The sequence below is a fragment of the Topomyia yanbarensis genome, chromosome 3 (genome assembly GCF_030247195.1).
Source record: "Topomyia yanbarensis strain Yona2022 chromosome 3, ASM3024719v1, whole genome shotgun sequence".
In the NCBI taxonomy this organism is placed as follows: domain Eukaryota; kingdom Metazoa; phylum Arthropoda; class Insecta; order Diptera; family Culicidae; genus Topomyia; species Topomyia yanbarensis.
In genome coordinates, this window is record NC_080672.1 from 10,893,370 (window position 1) to 10,901,558 (window position 8,189).

Here is an 8,189-nt window from a genome sequence, read left to right on the forward strand (position 1 = left end):
ACTGAAATAATTACAGAATACGTAAAAGAAGCGGTTGATCCCGATTCATCCTAAGCAGGACCGTCGCTTGATTCCGTAATTCCGTTGAAAGCTGGAAAGAGAGAGAAGAAAAATCTATTCCAGAACGAGCCTTTTAAACAAAGGGAAAATGGAGGAAGCATCTAAAGAACAGAACAAATATGTGAGTATCAGGAATCAGTAGTATCTGGGTCAAATGGCACGTTCCCCATGCTGATCGGAGATTTGTGCCTTGCCAGGAAGCGTCTTTTTATCATTTCCTGATGGGAAGGATTGAGTAAGTGGTAAGGTTAGAGGTAAGGAAAATAACAACACAGAACAATTAAAACAGAGCATTCTGCATTCCCAGAGGGATGCTGAACGATCTGCAGGTGCTACAATAGTAGTAATAAAGCTTCCAACCCCCGGAGGGATTTAGAATTTTTATTTAAGCAGTGAGCGGACATATCAACCACCGCGTGTCTTCCATCGGAGCTTTTTCGAAAGTCTTCTGCTCGCGGCGTGCATATTGTCATGGATGCATTTCGATTTTATCATATCAGAAACCGACACTAACTTATTGTCGGAATAGATTAGCGCCGGCTTATAGCCAAACCCCAAACGGAAACACTATGTTTCCAATCAAACGACTGGTCAAACGTGATGTCCCGTTAGACTAGAAGTTCTCTTAAGCCGATGGGACATAGCGATCAGAAGAAGTCGAAACGCACCCATGACTTTATTAAGTTAGGATTTCACGTAGAAAGAAGGTTTCACCATAAATTTTCACCTTTGGGAGAAAGATTGGTGTTTATACAATTTTTCCTCCTTAAGCTAAGTATGCATCTCTTGCGAAATGAAATTTCCTATGGAAAACCTATGCATAAAAAACGCCGCGAAAAGCTCGCGAAAATTTTTTTCCGTTTAAATTTCGTAAGCGGTATGCAGTTCTCGCGGAAACTGCTCGAAAAAAATGTAGTTAGTCGAGACACTGCTCGAAGAATGAACTAGTTATTATTTTCTCCGCGAGGTAGCGTCTCTTTCTATGTGCTGTCAATACGGTTCGATTTTTCGTTGCGAAATATTGATCGGATGTATTATTTCGCACTGAAGGCACGAAATTTTGACAGAAAAAAAGATTGATTTCAATGTTCGTTTTTCGTGAAATTTAATGTTTTGATGAGGTTTATTACGGTAAATGTGTTAAAAAAATATTTTGAAATAAATATCAGTCAACAAGTGGTATATAGGACCATTGAATACCTCACGACAGTGCATTGGCCGTTCGTACCTACAAATTCTGATGGATAATCGCTGTTAAATGTAGGTTGCATGTATTTCTTCTTCTTCTTCCAATTCTGTTTGTTTTCCGCTACGAGGCCAAATACCGACGCCAGAGAGGTGACATTCCCACTATCTGGATTGGATATTGACCCATCAACTCATGGACCGGAGACCAACGGCTTTACTTCCCTTCCGAAGGAAGGCGTGACCTCAGAATTTTTCTCACCTCTGAAAAATCTCAACGACCTCGATTGGGATTGAATCCTGGGGTGGGTGGCGGTCACGCTTACCACCCAACCATCGGCGCCGTCATTTTGCATGTATTTGAATGTACTATCGCCAGCAGATAGTAACTATCTGAACTGCAAGCAGCACGATTGTACAGAAAAGACACCATACGGTTCCCGAAAATGCTCTTCCAATGTGTTTAATTGTGTATGCAGCTAATATGAACGAATCGTACGTGACGGCAGAACTGTAATGATAGCTGTTTCGGATCAAAAATTATCTTGACGTGGTAGCTGTTTGAAAAAAAACTTCACTAATGAAAAAGGTTTAATCGAATACTGACCGAATATTATACATACTTATTTTGATTGTGGATTACAGGATTGTATATTTGTCAAATAAGCTCTACTTCGGGATGAATGCGAAGGGGATAAGCTCTTCTACCGTTGGTGTAGCAGCTGGCGTGGACCCTTTGGCCTAGTTTCGGTTTAGTAAATAAACTTCCACAGTGTAGGTGATTTTCATAGGGAGCTTGTATTATCCTATAACCACACAAAACTTGTGTAAAATTTTGGTAAATATATGTATCATTCATGACCGTGTACCACTACGTTCTACAGCACTATAACCAATTTAAAATTACGTAATACTCTAGCCTTGCTACTATATATAATTATAGATTGTAAACTGATTTGTTTGGATTTTTTCAATGGGCAATTCTATAGACCAAACAAATATACTGAACTTCTGCATCTTAAGAGTATAATAATTAAGGAGGCTCATGCCTTCAGCAGAGTTTTTGAGTAGCAGTCACGATAGTGGTCAGGTTACTTTAGAATAATTCATCTACTGGATGGTGCTAGTTCAAACAATATTTTTAGCTGTCCTATCTCATGATCATGAAAACTTGAAAAGGGAGATCCGCTCAGCAATGGTCAAGGAAGTTAGTTGATGTAATGATAGTAATTTACCATTAATTCACTACGAGACATAAGTGAGCTTTGCAATTGAATTACATTGGTTTAATTAGTATTTTAAATTATATTTCCCTCCCCTAGGTTGACGGGTTTGGCGGTATTGCAAACATCATCTAGCATGTTTGTGCACCAGTATTAAAGAACCTATGACAGACAACTGCTTTAAAATGGTTATTGCATTACGCCTTGATAGTGGTGAATCGAGGAGACCGAAAGGGCTTATGGGCCTTTTTTTGTTTTTTCATACTCCGCACCAGCCCGAACTAACGGTCAGCCAACAGCCTGTGCACACTGGCGTGGCCGATTGGCAAGTCACTGTGGATTGATTTTCAACAGCTTAATGGTAGTGTTTGTGTGCACGGCTCGCAGCGGAAGTCATTGTGTGTCGGTTTATCGGTCGGCTTCGTCAACGTGCATAGACGCTTTAAAAAACATATATAATAGTTGAACCCCATTAGTTGTGTTGTGTTGTAATAATTGTATTTTTACTACTAGTGTACAATTGTTAAGTGCTAGTTGTTTGTCTATCTGTATCGTATCGTCTATCGTATTTGTGACAGCTGGGTAAGGGAATCGATACAGAACTGGTGTATATGATAGAATAGTGGGTAATTCTTCTTGGAATTCGTTGGTCACTTTTTGCCGATGTTCAGTTCGAGCATTCGATTCGATTCATTCGGGAAGATCGGATTGGATAAATTAAGCTACGATTAATTTACCAACGCACGTGAATCATCCATTCCTGGCCAGCATAGCATGGAAAACTTCTACGGAATGCAATTGTCGTTAATGGTAAATAAGTATCATTTTCTGGCATTTAGACGATTTAAAGTAGTGTGATTGCATGTTACATCTGTTCTTTTCCTCTACTTCATTAATCTGTTTTTGGTAATTCTAGTAGATTGCTTTTTCACTTCTTGTGTACCAAAAATAATATCGATTAATTTTGCTTCTACTTAATTTCTTTCCTTTTTTCTTTATTCGGTATGTTATCTTTTCTTTTATTGCTATATATTAAATTACTAACACAATAAATTGATTATTCTCTCATATACACCCACAATCTTTCTCATTCCAAACGTACAAACGTGGACTTCGAAATAACATAAACCTGGTCACAAATGCAAACGCCCGCGATCTCGCCAACATTAAAACACCCCGGTAATTAAGTGAACGTTTTAGCATATATAAATTTACTAACACGGTCTCAAGTATCAACCCACCGCTCGCGCAATCAGGAATCGGTCACGTCCGGAAGTCTCTACCTTCGATCCTAACAGCCCATTCCCATTTTTCATGCCTTGAGTTGAACCAATAAAAAAATAGACGACACATATCATGGCGAATGACCTGGAACTCTTGTCAAATGGGAGAACTCACTCACTACTAGCATCTGAGCCATACACAAAAATTTAAGTATATTCACGGTCCGCGCGCGATCGTTCAAGAACACGCGAACATGCGAATGGCCACACGCTTATAAAAAATAATGTATACACGTGAAGTCACATACACGCTAGCACAAGCAACAAAAACGTCAATATACAAACGTTCTTATTTTTTCTAGGCAACATGAGTCGATGGACTGAAAATAAAATAATTTATTTTTACAATAAAACCAATGTTAATTTGGAAATGCGGAAGTTTTTTTCCATTTTCCAAAATGTGAGTTACCCACTTTTGGACCCCAGCCATTCAATTGTTACATACGGCTGAAATGTGGGTCAGGTCCACTAAAAAGTTGATAACAATCTATTATCTTTCTTTAGAAAAAAGCAGCTTAGAGGCCGTGTCCCATCCAGCGGGCTGAAGAATCGATCCACTGGGTTACTGCTCTCATGTTATAAGAAGACTGAAAACTGCACAGTAGATAAGCAAAGCCATGGCACTACAAGGCCTGCGGGCAAAGCGAGGGATTTGAATTACTTTTAAAAATTTATTATCTTCCTGTTCACGAAAACATATACTGCAAACCGCTTTTGAACACATACAATGTCATTTGGTTTCAGTCACTCTGGAAGCAAGTCGATAAAGAAACCAGCGAAGAAACCTTGCGAAGGTGGCTGGAAAGGGATGTATGTCAAGTTAAACGGCTTCACTGAAGGATCGGTTCACGCTTCGACAAGTTTTGATATTAGCAACAGTTGTGAGTAGACCAGTTACACCGCAGATGTCGATCAGCGGGCTAGCAACGGCAGCTAAGGAGGAAAAATCCGAAGTTAGAGAAAATCGGGATATCGTTATCTGGAGAAATTTCACCGCCGATGATCACTCCGTCAGAGTGGCAGGTAATGGACCGCGACAATGGGCATAGGTATCGGGTGAAATACCGCCGCCGAGGAGCTCTCAGCACCAGCTAGCAGATAAATAGGAACGAGTAGCGCCAAGAAAGTAACCTGGCGAAGGTGGTTGTGAAGAGATGTAAATCCTTATGGTCGAAACCTTCGGATCGGTTCTCCTGAACAAGTAACGATATTTGCAGCAGACCAGAGCAGGTCAGATATACCACAAAGATTGGACAGTAAGCAAGGAAATTTCATACGTTGGTTTTTTTTTCGCAACAAAACGTTCCAAAGGGGTTTTGTTTTTCCCACACTTATTTGGCATAATATGGCTCACGACATATTGTATAAATAACCAAAAGTCTTAACATAGCTGGGTTATAATGGGTTAACTTATACTATGTACACAACACAAAATTAAAACACGTTTTAATAATTAGCAACAAGAAATCTGTCATCAACATAGCGTTAAAACACGTTTTAACTCGTAGTGTGTACGTAGTATTAGATTAGTTAGTACATACATACATGGTGTAATTGTCCAAGAAAATATATGTCTTGAAGAACAGCTCACGAAAGAAAGAATGGTGCATTTTATTATTCATTCAACGAATATACGAATATTGCTGCTTCTATATTGATTATCTCCCATATTACTCAGTCCAATGATATTCTTGAGGCCATGAAAGATAAAACTACGGAAACTCTTATACGGGGCAGAGCTTTTTCGTGTACTGTGACAAGTTGCCGAAACAAAAACCTATTTTAATCCACCTAGAGGTGCAATTGTGCCTTTCTCATTTCTCCAAACTATGATTTAATAGCTGGTTCGTACAATATAACATTATGGAAATGTCTTTCATTCTTATTACACTTGGTAAGTATATATAAGAACACGTTTTTGCATTCATCGCGGTATCGGTTTGAATCGGAGTTTTATATGTGATCGCACTCCACAACCCGTAACTCCGGAGCCGGAAGTCGGATGGAGATGGAATTTAATATCAGTTTCCGGGGATGCCACAAATTTCATTTGAGACTAAGTTGATCAAATCGGTCTAGCCATTTTCGAGAAACCAATATAACCGTTATTCTGAATTTGGATGCTTCCGGATCCGTCGATGGTGGTCAGTGTGGCCAAATAGACTTTGAATGACTGTTGGTGACCTAGATCTACAAATTCAACAGTTGTGTTTACACTTTGGAAAAAAATTCACCTTTTTACATTCATCGCAGAATACGTTAGAATCGGGATTTGCTGCGTGATCGCACGTATCACCCTGTAATTCAGGAACCAGAACTCGGATCCACACAAAATTCAACAGCAGCTGATGGACCTTTCATTTAAAATCAAGTTTGTCAAAATCGGATCAGAAAATTCCGAGAAACCGATGTGGACAAATCAACAAATTTTGTTTTGTAACCATACTCTTCAACTCGTAATCCGGAACAAGATGTCGGTTGAAAATGAAATTCAATAGCAACCTATGGGAATATTATACCTTTCATTTGAATCTTAGTTTGTAAAAATCGGTTCAGCCATCTCCGAGAAACCGATGTGGACATTTTGTTAACCAATCCGCACATACACACATACATACATACATACATACATACATACATGCATACACACAAACATACACACATACATACACACAGATATTTTGCGATCTCGGCGAACTGAGTCGAATGTTATGAGACTCGGCTCTCCGGGCCTCGGTTAGAAAGTCGGTTTTTAGAGCAATTGCATAACCTTTCTATGTGAGAAAGGCAAAAGAATATTTAATTAGCTTAATCAGCATGAGTTCAATGTTATCTTCATGTGATTATATTTTGAAATGTTGGTGGAATGGGTTTGAAAGTGGAGGGAATGGGAGGTTACTAGAGTGGGAGTGGAGGATGCGTCAGAAATCCTTCATCTTATTTCGGTATACGGGGTGGATGAAGAAAATGCGGGCGTGAGGGTGGTCCAAGGGGAGGGGAGTGATGAAGGAGCGAGGTGTAAGGGTAAGGCGGGGGGAGGGGCGACGACGCAATACTCAACTGCATATTTTGCCTTCCATTTGAGACTTGGTTTGAGAAAATCGGTTCAGTCTTCACCGATGAACCGATGTGACTTTAAATGCAGCAGCAAGGTGCTTGAAAAGGACTTTCTCTTTCGGTAAGTTTCCACCTCCCACTTCCCACCAAACTTTCCTTTGCATATCTAGATATCCTTGTTGATTTACAGAACAAACATAATGGAAGGGCACGACAAGTTCAAACGGGCCAACTGTGTGACTGATTTGGAAAAAGTGCTTCATCGGTTTCATGGCATGATATCAAGACAAACCTCGGACTAATCCGGAAAATGCATTAAGTTGAGCGAGAGTCAGGTAATGTCACAAACAACACTAATAAACCTATCCGATAATTTGTATTGATTCCCCATTTTCTTCGCATAGGAAAAAGTTCTGCATGTATGCGTTGATGAAGGTGGTGTTCCGAAATTGCCATGAGCTGGATCCGCCTCAGCAACACGAAATGAGCTCCGTCACAACTGGTAGAGCGCAAAGCGCCGGTAAGCCAACAACAGCTCAACAGAATTAAGAAGTTATTCAATATTTAGCATAGCGAATAGTAAGAAGGTACAAAAGGCTAAGCGCTAAACTGCCGTTATACACATAACTGTCTCATGTGCTTTAGGATTCCCTGCATGGGACAATCATGCATATAGCGGCAGGAAAGTACGATTATTTAAAATGCGTATATTAATAATAAAATTTAATAATTTAAGTAATTTTCTTCTAAGAATAATCCTCTGTTTTTGTCCTGTATCGATAGCATATAGGTGAAATAGGTTCACAATATTTATTGATCTCATGTAATAAACCCATCCTATAACACTGCGCTTATAGGGTATATATGTATAAAAAACAATGCAAGGTAAATAGAATTGAATCGGACACGTAGTTTGAGTACAATTTAAGCAACGGTCCAAAATTATTGTGTTGCAATACTACGTAATTTCTCCAAATTTTGACGAACGTGTTTTAAGTGTACAAATTGTATGCCAATGAAAGGGTAATGAGCCTCTGTTGGCCTTATTAGGGAGAGGGACACACTAGTTCGTTATTTACTCTGCCTTCGATAGAATGCCTATAAATTGGCATCAATATCTTTGCTTTGTTTTTTGTAAGTAATAATGACATAATTGAATAACAGGGACTGGATCTGTATCTGTTGCCAGGAACTGGATCTTTATCTTGTTCCTAAGAATACCCAAGCGGCGCGGCGCTAGTGCGCAAGCGATTTCGTTTATTTCCTGTATCTTGCATTTCTTTTGATAATGATAATTGGTGGTGTCTAGTTAAGTTCTTCAACAGGCCAAGGGCTATCCTATGGTGTATAAAATGGCAGGTTTACTATCACCACAGAGAAC

At 39.4% G+C, this 8,189-nt stretch overlaps 1 long non-coding RNA gene across 1 annotated transcript; it reads left to right on the forward strand.

Moving 5' to 3' along the window:
• Positions 1-6,887: 6,887 nt before the first annotated feature.
• On the forward strand, positions 6,888-7,247 carry LOC131692368 (uncharacterized). Its single transcript, XR_009305972.1, has 3 exons — positions 6,888-6,929; positions 6,999-7,143; positions 7,213-7,247. It is a non-coding gene; the product is annotated as an uncharacterized LOC131692368 (long non-coding RNA).
• Positions 7,248-8,189: the final 942 nt, after the last annotated feature.